The sequence below is a fragment of the Pseudophryne corroboree genome, chromosome 4 (assembly GCF_028390025.1).
Source record: "Pseudophryne corroboree isolate aPseCor3 chromosome 4, aPseCor3.hap2, whole genome shotgun sequence".
Lineage (NCBI taxonomy): Eukaryota > Metazoa > Chordata > Amphibia > Anura > Myobatrachidae > Pseudophryne > Pseudophryne corroboree.
This window is the reverse complement of record NC_086447.1, coordinates 657,481,021-657,499,093: the sequence shown is the minus strand read 5'-3', so window position 1 is coordinate 657,499,093 and position 18,073 is coordinate 657,481,021. Positions and strand designations below refer to the sequence as shown.

Below are 18,073 nucleotides of genomic sequence, written 5' to 3'. Positions count from 1 at the left end.
CTGCGGACTCATTCATCCAGGTAAATGATTCAAGAAGCCTTGCTTATCTATATATAAAACATGCCCAAAGAGACATGAGTATACTAGGTCCTAGAGTCAAAGCTGTCGATTTCTGCTTGACGTGTCCTGTAGAATATGCAATGGACAGATGATGCCGACTTAAGAGGCATATGGAAGGCTGAGGATTGTGTGGAGAAGGGTTCTCGGACCTGGTCTCCACAGCTATAGCTGGTAATTCTGATATTTTGCCTTATATTCCTGCACAGCCTAGGAAAGCACGACATTATCAAATGCAGTCCTTTCGAACAAAGAAATAAGAAAGTCCGAGGTGCGTCCTTTCTTGCCAGAGGCGGGGGCAGAGGAAAGAGGCTGCACAACACAGCTAGTTCCCAGGAACAGAAGTCCTCCCCGGCCTCTACAAAAAGCCACCGCATGTCGCTGGGGCTCCACAGGCGGAGCTAGGACCGGTGGGGGCACGCCTTCGTAAGTTCAGCCACAAGTGGGTTCACTCCCTGTTAGATCCCTGGGCAATAGATATTGTGTATCAGGGATACAAGCTGGACTTTGAGAAGATGCCCCCTCACCGACGGCCCTGCCGGTTTCCCCCCACGGGAGGGAAACAGTGTTCACTGCAATTCACAAATTGTATCTTCAACAGGTGGTGGTCAAGGTTCCCCTCCTTCAACAAGGAGGGGGTTATTATTCGACCATGTTGTAGTCCCGAAACCAGACGGTTCGGTCAGACCCATATTGAATTTAAAATCCCTGACCATATACCTGAAAAGGTTCAAGTTCAAGATGGAATCGCTAAGAGCGATCATTGCAAGCCTGAAAGGGGGAGATTTTATGGTGACTCGGGACATAAAGGATGCATACCTTCATGTCCCCATTTATCCACCTCATCAGGCGTACCTCAGATTTGTGGTACAAGATTGTCATTACCAATTTCAGACGTTGCCGTTTGGTCTCTCCACGGCCCCGAGAATATTCACCAAGGTAATGGCGGAAATGATGGTGCTCCTGCGGAAGCAAGGTGTCACTGTTATCACGTACTTGGACGATCTCCTCATAAAAGCGAGATCAAGAGAGCAGTTGCTGAACAGCGTATCACTTTCTCTGGAAGTGTAACGGCAACACGGCTGGATTCTATATATTCCAAAGTCGCAGTTGGTTCCTACAGCTCATCTACCTCTCCTAGGCATGATCCTAGACACAGACCAGAAAAGGGTTTATCTCCCGATAGAGAGAGCTCAGGAGCTCGTGACACTGGTCAGGAATCTATTAAAACCAAAACAGGTGTCAGTGCATCACTGCACTCGAGTCCTTGGAAGGATGGTGGTATCATACAAGGCCATTCCCTTCGGCAGGTTCCATGCGAGGACCTTCCAATGGGACTTACTGGACAAGTGGTCCGGATCACATCTTCAGATGCATCGGTTAATCACCCTATCCCCCAGGGCCAGGGTGTCTCTCCTGTGGTGGCTGCAGAGTGCTCACCTTCTCGAAGGTCGCAGATTCGGCATTCAGGACGGGGTCCTGGTGACCACGGATGCAAGCCTCCGAGGGTGGGGGCAGTCACATAGGGAAGAAATTTCCAAGGGCTGTGGTCAAGTCAGGAGACTTGCCTTCACATCAATATCCTGGAGCTAAGGGCCATATACAACGCCCTACATCAAGCGGAGCCCCTGCTTCGCGACCAACCGGTTCTGATTCAGTCAGACAATATCACCGCAGTGGCTCATGTAAACCACCAAGGCGGCACAAGGAGCAGGGTGGCGATGGTAGAAGCCACCAGAATTCTTCGCTGGGCGGAGAATCACGTAAGCGCACTGTCAGCAGTGTTCATTCCGGGAGTGGACAACGGGGAAGCAGACTTCCTCAGCAGGCACGACCTCCACCCGGGAGAGTGGGGACTTCATCAAGAAGTCTTCATGCAGATTGCACGTCGGTGGGAACTGCCACAGGTGGACATGATGGCATCCCGCCTCAACAAAAAGCTGCAGAGATATTGCGCCAGGTCAAGAGACCCTCAGGCGATAGCTGTGGACGCACTGGACACCGTGGGTGTTCCCGTCGGTCTATGTATTTCCTCCGCTTTCTCTCATACCCAAGGTGCTGAGAATCATAAGGAAAAGAGGAGTGAGAACAATACTCTTTGTTCCGGATTGGCCAAGAAGGACTTGGTATCCAGATCTGCAAGAAATGCTCACAGAGGACCCGTGGCCTCTGCCTCTAGGACAGGACTTGTGCAACAGGGGCCCTGTCTGTTCCAAGACTTACCGCGGCTGCGTTTGACGGCATGGCGGTTGAACACCGGATCCTAGCAGAAAAAGGCATTCCGGATGAGGTCATTCCTACGCTGATAGAGGCTAGGAAGGATATGACGGCTCAACATTATCACCGTATATGGCGAAAATATGTGGCTTGGTGTGAGGCCAGGAATGCCCCTACGGAGGAATTCCAGCTTGGCCTTTTCCTTCACTTCCTACAGTCGGGAGTGACTTTGGGCCTTAAATTGGGTTCCATTAAGGTTCAGATTTCGGCCTTATCCATTTTCTTTCAAAAAGAACTGGCTTCTCTGCCTGAAGTTAAGACGTTTGTAAAGGGAGTGCTGCAGATTCAGCCCCCTTTTGTGCCTCCAGTGGCACCTTGGGATCTTAACGTGGTGTTGAGTTTCCTGAAATCACACTGGTTTGAATCACTCAAAACGGTGGAAGTAAAATATCTCACGTTGAAGGTGGTCATGCTATTAGCCTTGGCTTCGGCTAGGCGTGTGTCAGAATTGGCGGCTTGTCACATAAAAGCCCTTATCTGGTTTTCCATGCGGATAGAGCAGAATTGCGGACCCGCCCACAATTTCTGCCGAACGTGGTTTCATCCTTTCATATAAACCAACCTATTTTGGTGCCTGTGGCTACTACTGACTTGGAGGATTCCGAGTCACTGGATGTAGTCGGGGCTTTGAAGGTTTATGTAGCCAGAACGGCTAAGGTCAGGAAAACAGAATCTTTGTTTATCCTGTATGCTTCCAACAAGCTTGGGGCGCCTGCTTCAAAGCAAACTATTGCTCGCTGGATCTGTAACACGATTCAGCAGGCTCATTCTGCGGCTGAGTTGCCGCTGCCTAAATCGGTTAAGGCCCATTCCACAAGGAAGGTGGGCTCTTCTTGGGCGGCTGCCCGAGGGGTCTCGGCATTACAGCTTTGCCGAGCGGCTACTTGGTCAGGTTCAAACACCTTTGCAAAGTTCTACAAGTTTGATACCCTGGCTGAGGAGGACCTCATGTTTGCTCATTCGGTGCTGCAGAGTCATCCGCACTCTCCCGCCCGTTTGGGAGCTTTGGTATAATCCCCATGGTCCTTACGGAGTCCCCAGCATCCACTAGGACGTGAGAGAAAATAAGAATTTACGTACCGGTAAATCTATTTCTCATAGTCCGTAGTGGATGCTGGGCGCCCGTTCCAAGTGCGGACTTCTTCTGCAATACTTGTATATAGTGATTGCTTAAATAAGGGTTATGTTGGTTGCATCAGGGTTGATCTGATGCTCCCGTTGTTGTTCATGCTGTTAACTGGGTAAGTTTATCACAAGTTATACGGTGTGATTGGTGTGACTGGTATGAGTCTTGCCCTGGATTCCAAAATCCTTTCCTTGTACTGTCAGCTCTTCCGGGCACAGTTTCTCTAACTGAGGTCTGGAGGAGGGACATAGAGGGAGGAGCCAGAGCACACCAGTATCCAAATTCTTTCTTAGAGTGCCCTGTCTCCTGCGGAGCCCGTCTATTCCCCATGGTCCTTAAGGAGTCCCCAGCATCCACTACGGCCTACGAGAAATAGATTTACCGGTAAGTAAAATCTTATTTTTTGGACACTCCCTAAAATGATCTCGGCTATGAACATTTGACTGTGTAACGTTTGTTACTTGTGTGTAACGTTTGTTACTTTTCTTATTATTTTTTCTGGGCAAGAGATGAACAAGTCATAACTTTGTCATTATCCCAGTTTTAAAATACACTGCTCAAAAAAATAAAGGCAACACTAAAATAACACATCCTAGATCTGAATGAATGAAATATTCTTATTAAATACTTTGTTCTTTACATAGTTGAATGTGCTGACAACAAAATCACACAAAAATGATCAATGGAAATCAAATTTATTAACCCATGGTCTAATCTAATACAAACACAGGTATTTTTATTTCCAGACCTTATCAATTAGCAGAGAAATTTCTTGATCTGTCACAAACATTGCAGCTCTGTCCTTTTCATGTAACGTTTGTTACCAGTTTTCAATCCTCTCCCTCGGAGCATCTAACAGTGACAAGATGCCAAGCTTTGCATCAAAATTAAAGCATATCCTGTACCACACAAATATTTACTTTGCACAAAATATTCAAAACTCATGCTCAAAAAAAAATATTTCTCAAGATCTGTTTAGTCAAAATGTAACATTTGTTACCATGGAGATTGAATAATAAAGATTACTGACAGGAGTATCATGAACCCCAGGGTCGGAGAATTATAATATGTGCTAAAACCTGCTTTGCTACATGACCATTATTCTCTATTACCCTGCTGAACACTAGCTGTTAAACTACATACTATAGCAGCTGCAACCGTTATTAATAACACTGAGTCATACAAAATGCTACAAATGTATCAATAGAGGTCTTCATTGGATATTAGTACTAGAATATACACTACAGCAGCTATAACAGATACAAACAGTGTTAAATAAGTTACATTGTGGCAAGCATGGGTAGGAGGGAATACCGCACAGGATATAGTAAATGTTGGAGAATAATTTTCTAGATACCAAAATAGAATGATTGAAGGAAAACACTGTTTTCTAATTCTGATGTTATTTGGCGGTGCACCCTGAGTCAATATTTTTGTTTTATTGTGGCAAGCATGCTGTTAGTCCACATGAGCAGCTGTTTTAGATACAAATAATATTAAGGCAATTCGAACTGCAACAAATGTATCCAAAATACTTCTAAACTGCAGTATAACCTCACAGCACAATAAGACCCTGCTGTAATAAACAGGGAATTATTTTAATAACCGCATTAACATTCATGAAAACTACAGTATAGAAACAGCCTTAATAATTTTACGACAGCAGGAAATGGAGTTTATACTAACTGAGCATAATCCCTGAGTGGATGATATGATTATTATTCTCCCTGACTGAATAAAATATTGAATAATCACAGATTGCGAATAATATCTTTTGATTGACCGCTTGGTATATGGGAATAAAATAGGATATAGTATGCTTATGCTGAAGGTAGATGATTCATATAATTACACAGACACCCAAGAAAAGATGTGTATATAAATAAGATGTCTCCTGTTCTGAGAATTCATAATTTATATTCAATTATAATGAATAGTATGTTTCTCTATGTGTCTGAACATTATTAATGAGCATCTCTCTAGGGCAGGGGTGGGGAACCTCAGGCCCCCGGGCCTTATAAGGCCCGCAGAGCCACTTAATCCGGCCCGGCCAGGCTCACCTAACCAAGGGAGATGCCGGGCGCCCACTGAAATTTTGTTACTAACGGGCACCCACTGACATTTTGTTACTAGCGGGCGCCCGGCTTCTTCACCTCAGCAGCAGCCGGAGGCAGGAGCTCACTCCTGAACTCCGGCTCTGGCAGTGTGCGTGTGCGGCTGTGCGGTGCTATGGAAGAGATGTCATGACATCTCTCCCATAGTTCTGAGGAGCGGGAGGGCAACGGTCCGGAAGCAAGAGCGGGGCTGGTGAGTATTGTGTTTTTATTTTCTTTTTATGTGTGCATGTAAGTGACGCTACTAGGGGCCATATTTAATGGGGCATAACAACCGACTGGAGGCATATCTAATGGGGCATAACAACTGACTGGGGGAATATCTAATAGGGCATAACAAGTGACTGGGGGCATATGTAATGGGGCATAACAACTGGCTGGGGGTATATATTCTGGGGACATATCTACTGGGGGGCAGGCTAATTTTTAAATTGATAATTTGTGTGGCCCTCGAAGGATTTTATAAATATCCAAATGGCCCTTGGTAGAAAAAAGGTTCCCCACCCCTGCTCTAGGGCAACAATTAACAAGCAAGAGGCTGACAGCACATACGTAAATATTTTGTGAGACAAAGGGGTATATGCAATTGCGGTCGAATTCCGGCTGGAATTCGACCGTTTTTTAATTCAACACAATTCAACAGTCAGACACCCTCCCGCCGGGACCCAAATTCGACATATTCAATAAACGGACCAAAAAACGGACCAATTGACGGATAGTGTGCGTCCTGGATTCTACTTCATGGACGGCACAAAATTGTTTAAAAAAACCCTGAAAAAAAATGCGTGGGGTCCCCCCTCCTAAGCATAACCAGCCTCGGGCTCTTTGAGCCGGTCCTGGTTGTAAAAATACGAGGAGGAGGGGGGGGGAATGACACGGGAGGGCCCATGTTTTTTTCACACCAGCACCGGGCTCCACTAGCTGGAGGGATAATGCCACAGCCAGGGGACACTTTTATACCGGTCCCTGCGGCCGTGGCATTAAATCCTCAACTAGTCACCCCTGGCCGGGGTACCCTGGAGGAGTGGGGACCCCTTAAATCAAGGGGTCCTCCAGCCACCCAAGGGCCAGTGGTGAAGCCCGAGGCTGTCCCCCCACCCCCATCCAAGGGCAGTGGATGGGAGGCTGATAGCCTTGTGTCAAAATAAAGATTGTTTTTTTGTAGCAGAACTACAAGTCCCAGCAAGCCTCCCCCCCCCCCCCCCCCCCCCCCGCAAGCTGCTACTTGGAGAACCACAAGTACCAGCATGCGGGGGGAAACCGGGCCCGCTGGTACCTGTAGTTCTACTGCAAAAAAATACCCAAATAAAAACAGTACACACACACCGTGATAGTAAAACTTTATTACATACATGCACACCGACACATACATACTTACCTATGTTGACACGCCGTCTCGGACCTCTTCACCAGTAGAATCCACGGTGTACCTGTAAATAAAATTATACTCCCCAAAATCCTGTGTAGATCTGTCCTCTTCTGCTTGTAATCCACGTACTTGGCAAAATAATAAAACGCAAACCCGATCCACGCACTGAAAGGGGTCCCATGTTTACACATGGGACCCCTTTCCCCGACTGCCGAGACCCCCCGTGACTCCTGTCACAGAGGGTCCCTTGAGCCAATCAGGGAGCGCCACGTCATGGCACTCTCCTGATTGGCTGTGCGCGTCTGAACTGTCAGGCGGCGCACTCGAGATACAATGTAGCACATAGGCGCTCCATTGTATCCAATGGTGGGAACTTTGCGTCAGCGGTTGAGGTTACTCGCGGTCAACCGCTGACCGCAAAGTTCTTACCATTGAATATAATGGAGCGGCATAGTGCTATGCGCCGCCTGACAGTTCAGACACGCACAGCCAATCAGGAGAGTGCCACGACGTGGCGCTCCCTGATTGGCTGAAGGGGCCCTCTGTGACAGGAGTCACGGGGGGTCTCGGCAGTCGGGGAAAGGGCTCCCATGTGTAAACATAGGACCCCTTTCAGTGCGTGGATCGGGTTTGCGTTTTATTATTTTGCCAAGTACGTGGATTACAAGCAGAAGAGGACAGATCTACACAGGATTTTTGTGAGTATAATTTTATTTACAGGTACACCGTGGATTCTACTGGTGAAGGGCACCGAGTCGGCGTGTCAACATAGGTAAGTATGTGTGTGTCGGTGTGCATGTATGTAATAAAGTTTTACTATCACGATGTGTGTGTACTGTTTTTATTTGGGTATTTTTTTGCAGTAGAACTACAGGTACCAGCGGGCCCGTTCCCCCCCCCTGCATGCTGGTACTTGTGGTTCTCCAAGTACCAGCTTGCGGGGGAGGCTTGCTGAAACTTGTAGTTCTGCTACAAAAAACAATTCTTTTTTTTTTTTGACACATGGCTATCAGCCCCCCATCCGCCGCCCTTGGATGGGGGGACACCCTCGGGCTTCACCCCTGGCCCTTGGGTGGCTGGAGGGTGGGGACCCATTGATTTAAGGGGTCCCCACTCCTCCAGGGTACCCCGGCCAGGGGTGACTAGTTGGGGATTTAATGCCACGGCCGCAGGGACCGGTATAAAAGTATTCCCCGGCTGTGGTATTATCTCTCCAGCTAGTGGAGCCCGGTGCTGGTGTGAAAAATACGGGGGACCCCTACGTCTTTTGTCCCCCGTATTTTTTGCACCAGGACCGGACGCAGAGCCCGGTGCTGGTTGTTAAAATACGGGGGATCCCCTGTCATTTTTCCCCCCGTATTTTTACAACCAGGATCGGCTCAAAGAGCCCGAGGCTGGTTATGCTTAGGAGGGGGGACCCCGCGCATTTTTTTTCAGGGTTTTTAACCCATTCCCACCCCTTCCCACTGAAAAACATGCTCCGATCTCTCCATATTATTTTAGTTAGTAAAAAAAATATATATATTCTTTTAAAAAATATATTAAATAAAACTTGTGGCTCTTAATAGACAAACCAAGTAGATAATCCCTTCTAATATAAATAGATATGCTATTAGCAACAAAAAAAACCCACAAAAAAATGTTTTAAATTTTTTTTATTAGATTCTGCCAGCAAAATGAGGCGGTCTGAAATTGACGAAATGACTGTCTCAAAGCACTGTTGTCGAATCGACATTCTTCAATTGAATATACTTTTGTCGAAAAGCCGCATTTTTACCATTGCAGACATGTCGAATTTGAGAAATGTCGAATTGCAAAACGTGCATGCCGGCGAGTGGGGCCTCCATCCAGAAGTGTTTCAACCCCTAGTGGAAAGGTGGGGCCTTCCAGACATAGATCTGATGGCGTCTCGACACAATCACAAGGTTCAGGTCTTCGGAGCAAGGACAAGGGATCCTCAAGCAGCATTCGTGGATGCGCTGGCGGTACTGTGGAGGTTTCGGCTGCCGTACGTGTTTCCTCCGGTGTCACTCCTGCCCAGGGTAATTCGGAAGTTCAAGCAAGAAAAAGGAATTCTGCTTCTCATAGCTCCAGCGTGGCCCAGACGGCACTGGTTCTCAGACCTGCAAGGCCTATCGTCAGAGCGTCCAATTTTACTTCCACAACGCCCAGACCTCCTCTTTCAGGGCCCCTGTGTCTACCAGGACCTTGCCCGGCTGTCTTTGACGGCGTGGCTCTTGAAGCTTCCGTCTTAAGGGCTAAAGGGTTTTCTGAGGCGGTCATTCAAACTATGTTGCGGGCCCAGAAACCGGCTTCTGCTCGGATTTACTATAGGGTCTGGAATTCTTACTTTGTTTGGTGCGCATCTAACAATTATGACGCTTCCAAGTTTAGTATAGCCTAGTTGTTGGCTTTTCTTCAGCAGGGCCTGGACTTAGGCCTGCGTCTGGCCTCCCTCAAGGTTCAAATATCTGCCTTGTCGGTGTGGTTTCAGAGAAAAATTGCGACCTTACCTGATGTGTATACCTTTTACTCAGGGCGTGTTGCGTATCCAACCTCCCTATGTCCCGCCTGTGGCCCCTTGGGACTTGTCGGTGGTTTTGGGGGCGTTACAAGAGTCTCCGTTTAAACCTCTTGGTTCAGCTGACCTTAAGTGGCTTTCCCTTAAGGTGGTGTTTCTGGTGGCTATTGCTTCAGCTAGAAGAGTGTCGGATTTGGGTGCCTTGTCCTGTAGTTCCCCATATCTGATATTTCACCGTGACCGGGCGGTTCTTAGGACTCGTCCCGGCTATCTACCTAAGGTGGTTTCTTCGTTCCACCTTAATCAGGAGATTGTAGTTCCGGCACTTGTTTCTCCTGATCTGTCTCCCAAAGAGCGGTCTTTGGATGTGGTACGGGCTCTCTATATCTATGTGAAGAGAACTGCTCCTATTAGGAAATCTGATTCTCTTTTTGTTGTGTTTGGGTTTCTCAAACAGGGCTGGCCTGCTCACAAGCAAACTCTGGCCAGATAGATTAGAATGGTGATTGCACATGCTTATGTGAAGGCTGGTCTATCTGCTCCTGATCACATTAAGGCCCATTCTACTCGGTCTGTTGGACCTTCTTGGGCGGCCCAACGTGGTGCGACCCTTGAACAATTGTGCAAGGCGGCTACGTGGTCCTCTGTGAACACGTTCATAAGGTTCTATGCCTTCGATACTGCCACTTCCCAGGATGCTTCCTTTGGACGCAGGGTTCTTGTGCCCGCTACAGTGCGTCCCCTCCCATAAGGAACTGCTTTAGGACATCCCCTATGTCTATCCTTGTGGAGCCCAGTGTACCCCGCAGCAGAAAACGAGTTTTATGGTTAGAACTTACCTTTGTTAAAACTCTTTCTGCGAGGTACACTGGGCTCCACAAGGCGCCCACCCTGACGCACTTAGCTTCTTTGGGTTGGTATGGCATTAGCCGCTGACACTGCTCCTGTCGTGAGAGTGTGGTGTTTGTGGCAACTGGCAGTTGTCGTCTCTTTTACTTGCTACTGCATTGGGCTGGTTAACAAAACTGAGCTCCTGTGCACGGAGGCGGGGTGATATAGGAGGCGGCGCTATGTATCTTGGGAAGAAGGTCAAAGCTTTTGAGCCTGTTTGTGCTTTGGATCAAGATCCTACTCTACACCCCTATGTCTATCCTTGTGGAGCCCAGTGTACCTCGCAGAAAGAGTTTTAACAAAAATAAGTTCTTACCATAAAACTCGTTATTTTAAACATTAACAATTCTTTATTCTCATTGTGCATCAACAATACAGATTCTCTCTCCTGTTTTCCCAAACTGTTACTGATTTGTACAGATAAAGAGGTAAGTATTACAGTGCTGGTGACCTTTATTCTAATCTGCCTTAAGACATACATGTACACTTTTACTCCATGTTTGGAGCTTTGCAAACTACTTGGTAATTCAATGGTTACAAATTGTATTGCCTGTAGTCTGCCCTTATGAAAATTCTGAATAATTGGGTTGGAATGACACTTCAACATAAAACAATCAGGAAGTGCATTCCACTCTAAACTGGATGCTGGTACCTTAAATCACCTGTCAGTGAGCAGCGTGGGTACTGCTTACTACAGCAGTGCTGTGAATCCTTATACCTAACATCAGTGTCACAGTCATAGGGCTTTATCAGGAAGACTGTTAGTAACTAATTCACCTTAAAGTGCAATAATATATTTTTTGTTAATATAATTTTGTAGATAGAAACCATATCTGTTACGGTTTAATAATCTGTTGTCATAGATTAGTCAACATTGTTCTGTTTTGTCATATACAGTTGCAGCCTCACTCATCTAGCCTTCTCTGTTGCGCCTAGGTGCACCAAGGTTTAATAGCATAAGCCTTTCATCTATTGCAATACAATACAGAGAGGACATTACAGCAAGGGATTAAGTCCGACAGCACTGGCTCGGTTAATCCTATTAAAGGGATAGATGAGCAGGGCTCCATCTGTATATTGATTGTCTAAGTAATGGGAGTTTTCATTTACAACTTTTTATATTTGCATCCGAGAAGCCTGATCCCACAGATCAGTCACAGAAAGACCACACAGTTTACTTCAAGGAGAGGTTAATTCACTCAAGTATTTTTGTGTCCTAAGTTTTAACATTTTGGTACAGCATTCACATTGTCACTGAATCCATTACACTTATACTTCCTTCCACCAATGGGATCCGGTCAGCATACCGGCGTTCGGGATGCTGGCAGGTGGAATCCCGACACTGGTCAGAAATCCAGACTTACAAGCATGGATAACCCCGCAGCCACAGTAGCTTAGTCTATTCCAGTCTCCACTTTACCACTGGGCACAGTTGCCATTTCCTCCCTCCCACCATTGGCACAGTTACAGCCATCTCCCAAAACTCATAAGGTTTGGCTGCCACCTCCCAGCCAAGCATGTGTACCTTAAGTGGTCTCCGATTCAGTGCTGTCCTGTAGTCAGGGGCATAACTAGAGCTTTGTGGGGCCTATAGCAACATTTTGAAAGGGCCCCCTTCTACAGAGAGGGGAGGTACAGGGTGATGCACAGGGTTAAAGTGGGGTTACAGGTTGACACACATGTACAAGGCATGACAAACACACACACAGGTGTAGGTGGGTACAGGGTGTCACAGCGGCAGGGAGTGTACACTGTCAAAAACGTCAGGAAGGTAGGGGGTTACAGGGTGTCACTCACACACAGGCGTAGGGGGTGTACACTGTATCATACATGGGGGAGCACAGGGTTTCACACACACACACACACACACACACACACACACACACACACACACACACACACACACACACACACACACACACACGGGGCAAGTTATTTATAGTGTCATACATGGGGAAGGGTAAGGGGAACAGAGTGTCATACACACAGGGATAGGGGGACAGGGTGTCATAAACAAAGAGGTAGGGGCACAGGGTGCCATATACACATACAAAGGGGTACAGGGTGTCATATACACAGGTAGGGGTACAGGGTGTCACACAGAGGTAGGGGGCACTGGGTATCAAACACTTGGGGGGGGGCAGTATAAGGTGTGTAACACACACAGGAGTAGGAGGGTACTGGGACACACACCAGGGGTGAAGGGGCTAGTGGGCTTACACACACACACACACACACACACACACACACACGAGGTACAGTGGGTAACACACAAGGGAGGGTGGGGGTAGGTGGGTACAGGTTTCCCAGGGTGCTCACCTCACTCTGCACCAATCCACTGAGCTGCAGGGCGTCACATGCGGTACGCAGGTACAGGCCAGGGGGATCCAGGCTGGCTCTTCTTCTTAGGCTACTGGACACCATCAGCTCCAGAGGGAGTCTGAACGCAGGTCTCCCCTTGCTGTTCGTCCCGGAGCCGCGCCGCCGTCCTCCTCGCAGAGCCGGAAGATAGAAGCCGGGTGAGTATAAGAAGAAAAGAAGACTTCAAGGCAGCAGAAGACTTCTGATCTTCACTGAGGTACGACCGCTGCGCGCCATTGCTCCCACACACACACACACACACACACACACTAGCGGGCACAGATGGGTGCAAGGGCGCAGGGGGGGCGCCCTGGGCAGCAATAAAGCCTCTATATCTGGCATAGATACTGCGGAGGCAGTATTTCTTTCAATCCCCCGCCAGTTTGAGATATTTTGAGCGGGACCGAAGCCTGCCGCTGGAGGGGGCGGAGCTTGGTCTCTCAGCGCTAACCACCGCCATTTTCTCAACAGAGATCTGCAGAGAAGCTGGCTCCCCGGTCTCTCCCCTGCTGAACATGGTGACACAGGGCTGAAAAGAGGAGGGGGGGCACTTGTAAGGCGCAGTGAGTGTATTACACAGTAATTTAATATAAAAGCGCTATTATCTGGGACATTATTTTCCAGTGTCAGTTGGCGCTGGGTGTGTGCTGGCATACTCTCTCTCTGTCTCTCCAAAAGGCCTTATTGGGGAACTGTCTCCTTATAACTATATCCCTGTGTGTGTGGGGGTGTCGGTACAAGTGTGTCGCCATGTCTGATGCGGAAGGCTCAGCTAAGGAGGAGGTGAAGATGATGATTGTGGTGTCGGCAACGCAGACTCATGATTGGATGGACATGTGGAATGTTTTAAATGCAAATGTGACCTTATTACATAAGAGATTGGACAAAGCAGAGTCCAGGGAAAGAGCAGGGAGTCAATCCACGGCTTCGGCTGGGTCACCGGGCCCTTCTGGGTCTCAAAAACGTCCCCTATCCCAGATAGCAGACACTGATACCGACACGGACTCTGACTCCAGTGTCGACTACGATGAAGCGAGGTTGCACCCGAGGGTGGCAAAAAGTATTCATTATATGATTATTGCAATTGTAACCCCTTATAGTGGTCAGTTAGGAATAGATAGGACTAATAAATACACACTCATGTTATTTGAATAATTTAGGTATATAATATTTTGTATTGATGCTGTAGTCTGCTGGGCTATATGTTTATGCCTATAGATATTGTAAGTGAACTGAATAAGATATAAGGGGTTGTTCAGGTATCAATAAGGAGAAGGGGAGGCTGGAAGCTTCCAGAGCCCCGCGTGCTGTAAGATCAGCGGGGGTCTGCACGAGGGGAGAGACGGTTGGGAAGAGGAGTTGTGCAGGAGAGACGGAGGAGAGGAGACTGACCTTCGGGGAGCGATCAGCACGGAACCCGGAGCAGTGCCCGCCGCAAGCCGCCTGTCAGGGGAAGGAGAGCGCCTGGACAAGGAGGATGCCGAGCTTGAGGAGAGGAGACTGACATTCGGGGAGCGATAAGTACGGAACCCGGAGCAGTGCCCGCCGCAAGCCGCCTGTCGGGGGAAGGAGAGCGCCTGGACAAGGAGGACGCCGGGTCTGAGGAGAGGAGACTGACCTTCGGGGAGCGATCAGCACGGAGCCCGGAGCGGTGCCCGCCGCAAGCCGCCTGCAGGGGGAGAGTCCTCGTTAGTGTACAAAGGACTGCTCCCACGACAACCCCATTGATGCTCCTTTTAGAATGCGGAGGGACCGAACCATCCCATAACAGGAGGAGCCATTTCAAGGAGACGACGCCCTCCCGGCCAGATACGCCTACTGTAAGGCGGAGGGACAGAACAAGCCCATCAAGGGAGGAACAATTGCGGGGAGATACTCCCAAAGAGGTGGGTGATAAAGTAATTACCCCTCCAGATGCATAGAAGGAGGATTTAGCCCTGGCTAACTACACTAGAGTAAGTGTCATTCTGTTACAAACTCCCTGCAATGCTTTAATACTGGAGGGGCATAAAGAAAATATAGCTGTAACTTTACAGTTGGACTAAACTTTACATATATTTACCAATCCGATGCCGGGTCTCTGATATTAACTAAACAAAGAGTTAAATAGACATCATATATATATGTATATATATATTTATATATATATATATATAGGAGCTGAGTTAAAACCTATCCAGGGTAAGAGCCAACGTGTAATTTACATGTACTGTAATTCTAATTTATAAAACGAAAGAGAATATATAGTATTCATAAAGAATTAGGATCCTGATATATACGGGAGTAGGTCACGTATGGACTAATATCACCCTATGTGAGAACAAGGATAGTATCTGGTGGCCTTTACATGAAATGTACATATTGGGTATTATACCCCATTGGTAACTAAAATACTGGAGTGTTATTAGAATAGTACCTATCCATACCACATCAACGGTTAGAGAAATGGATACTAATAACAGGAAGATTACTCTTCATCCTTCAGAGGAAACGGAACGGGGAAGAAGATTGCCCATCGCATATCCCCTTCGCAGTTTCTAAAACTGTACTAATATAAGGATCCATTAGTTAAAAAAGGGGGAGAAGATTGCCCATCGTATATCCCCGTAATAGCTACTAAACTTGTATTGATGTCAGGAACCTTTAGCATCTTTTAAGGAATTTATACTGACCGGTTCAGCAGAGTAACTATTGTGCTCATTTAGCTTTTCATTGCTTTAATAAATACCATAACATACTGGTACCAAAGGTAAAGGTAATCTATTAATTTTGAGATAAAACCCCGGGTCCATAGTCATATAGACTATGGTAGGTAATTTTGTGTAATGCATGCAGTTACTAATGTTAGTATATTAACTAAAATTAATGTAATATTGTATGTACGAATTATATTGAAAATGGATTAACTCTTTATTATCCTACTAAAATAAACCACTTACCTGTTAGGGTGTATATTGAGTATTTGGCCTATATTATTTGGAGTCCCTGTAGAAGAGAAGAAGAGTCGGATAAGGATGTGATATTGAAACAACAGGTGAGGAAATACATAGTCCGAAATAACCACATAAGACATATATACTATGGTTTACACCCTCCTATCCACTAAAGGAAGGCTGTCCCAAGCTAGCCTGGGTGTACAAGCTTGGGTGGAGGCACGCCAACAGTAAGGTGAGGTTACACAATAAAAGAGGTTTTGCATATCACAGATGACCCCTCGGTCCCTGACACGAGGGTGCGCATGTTTAAGGAAAAGAAACCTGAGGTAACCTTTCCCCCATCCCATGAACTTAACGAGTTATTTGAAAAGGCTTGGGAAACTCCTGATAAAAAAAAACTGCAGATTCCCAAGAGGATTCTTATGGCATATCCTTTCCCTGCACGGGACAGGGTACGTTGGGAATCCTCACCCAGGGTGGACAAGGCTTTAACACGCCTGTCATAGAAAGTGACGCTACCGTCTTCGGGCACGGCAGCCCTCAAAGATCCTGCTGATCGCAGGCAGGAAACTACTTTAAAGTCTATTTATGCGCATACGGGTTCTTTGCTCAGACCAGCAATAGCATCGGCATGGGTGTGTAGTGCAGTTGCAGCTTGGACAGATACCTTGTCAGCTGACCTTGATACCCTAGATAGGGATACCATTTTATTAACCTTAGGCCACATTAAAGACACAGTCTTATATATGAGGGATGCTCAAAGAGACGTTGGGCTGCTGGGTTCGAGAGCCAACTCCATGGCGGTTTCTGCTAGGCGCGCCCTGTGGACTCGCCAATGGACGGGTGATGCCGACTCAAAGAAACATATGGAGGTTTTGCCATACAAAGGTGAAGTTTTATTTGGGGAAGGTCTCGCGGACCTGGTTGCCACAGCTACCGCGGGTAAATCTACCTTTTTGCCTTTTGTTCCCCCACAGCAAAAGAAAACTCCACAGTATCAGATACAGTCCTTTCAGTCGCGTAAGTCCAGAAGAGGTCGGGGCTCGTCTTTCCTCGCCAGAGGTAAGGGTAGAGGGAAAAGATGCCTGCTACAGCTAGTTCCCAGGAGCAGAAGTCCTCCCCGGCTTCTACTAAATCCACCGCATGACGCTGGGGCTCCACTGAGGGAGTCCGCAGCGGTGAGGGCACGTCTTCGACTCTTCAGCCAGGTCTGGGTTCTGTCAGACGTGGATCCTTAGGCGATGGATATTGTATCTCAAGGCTACAAACTGGAATTCGAAGAGGTGCCCTCTCTCCGATTTTTCAAGTCGGCCTTGCCAGCTTCTCCCCCAGAGAGGGAAGTAGTGTTAACTGCAATTCAAAAGCTGTATCAACAGCAAGTGATTGTCAAGGTTCTCCTAGTCCAACAGGGGAAAGGGTACTATTCGACCCTGTTCGTGGTCCCGAAGCCGGATGGTTCGGTCAGACCCATTTTAAATCTAAAATCCCTAAACCTGTACTTGAGAAAGTTCAAATTCAAGATGAAATCGCTCCGGGCTGTGATCTCCAGTCTGGAAGGGGGGATTTTATGGTGTCACTCGACATAAAGGATGCATACCTTCATGTCCCCATATATCCTCATCAGGCGTACCTCAGATTCGCTGTACAGGACTGTCATTACCAGTTTCAGACGTTGCCGTTTGGGCTTTCCACGGCCCTGAGGATTTTCACCAAGGTGATGGCGGAGATGATGGTGCTCCTGCACAGGCAGGGAGTCACAATTATCCCATACTTGGACGATCTCCTGATCAAAGCAAGATCGAGAGATCAATTGCAGAAGAGCGTGTCGCTCTCCCTGAGAGTGCTACAACAACACTGTTGGATTCTCAATCTGCCAAAGTCACAATTGATTCCAACGACTCGACTATCATTGCTAGGCATAATTCTGGACACAGAACAGAAGAGGGTTTTTCTCCCGATGGAAAAAGCCTCCAGAACATGGTCAGAGACTTGCTAAAACCAAAAAGAGAGTCTGTTCATCAATGCACTCGTGTTCTGGGAAAAATGGTGGCAGCCTACGAGGCCATCCCCTTCGGCAGGTTTCATGCAAGGACGTATCAGTGGGACCTCCTGGACAAGTGGTCCGGGTCCCATCTACTAATACATCAGAAGATAAGCCTGTCCCCCCGGGCCAGGGTGTGTCTCCTGTGGTGGCTGCAAAGTGCTCACTTTCTAGAGGGTCGCAGGTTCGGCATTCTGGACTGGGTTCTGGTGACCACGGACGCGAGCCTCCGAGGATGGGGAGCAGTCACACAAGGAAGAAATTTTCAGGGGCTATGGTCAAGCCAGGAAGCTTGTCTACACATCAACGTACTGGAATTGATGTAATGTTGGTTCTGGGCATGGCATTACTTTTTCTTTATCTCATCAGGACATGTTCTA

At 47.4% G+C, this 18,073-nt stretch overlaps 1 protein-coding gene and 1 long non-coding RNA gene across 6 annotated transcripts in view; both read left to right on the top strand.

Annotated features, from left to right (window-relative positions):
• Nucleotides 1-18,073, top strand: part of CNST (consortin, connexin sorting protein) — a 451,308-nt gene that overhangs the window by 403,349 nt on the left and 29,886 nt on the right. The gene's annotated exons all lie outside the window — the stretch shown is intronic.
• On the top strand, nt 14,374-17,314 carry LOC134910123 (uncharacterized). The gene is made up of 3 exons (XR_010176130.1): nt 14,374-14,602; nt 15,663-15,750; nt 16,630-17,314. It is a non-coding gene; the product is annotated as an uncharacterized LOC134910123 (long non-coding RNA).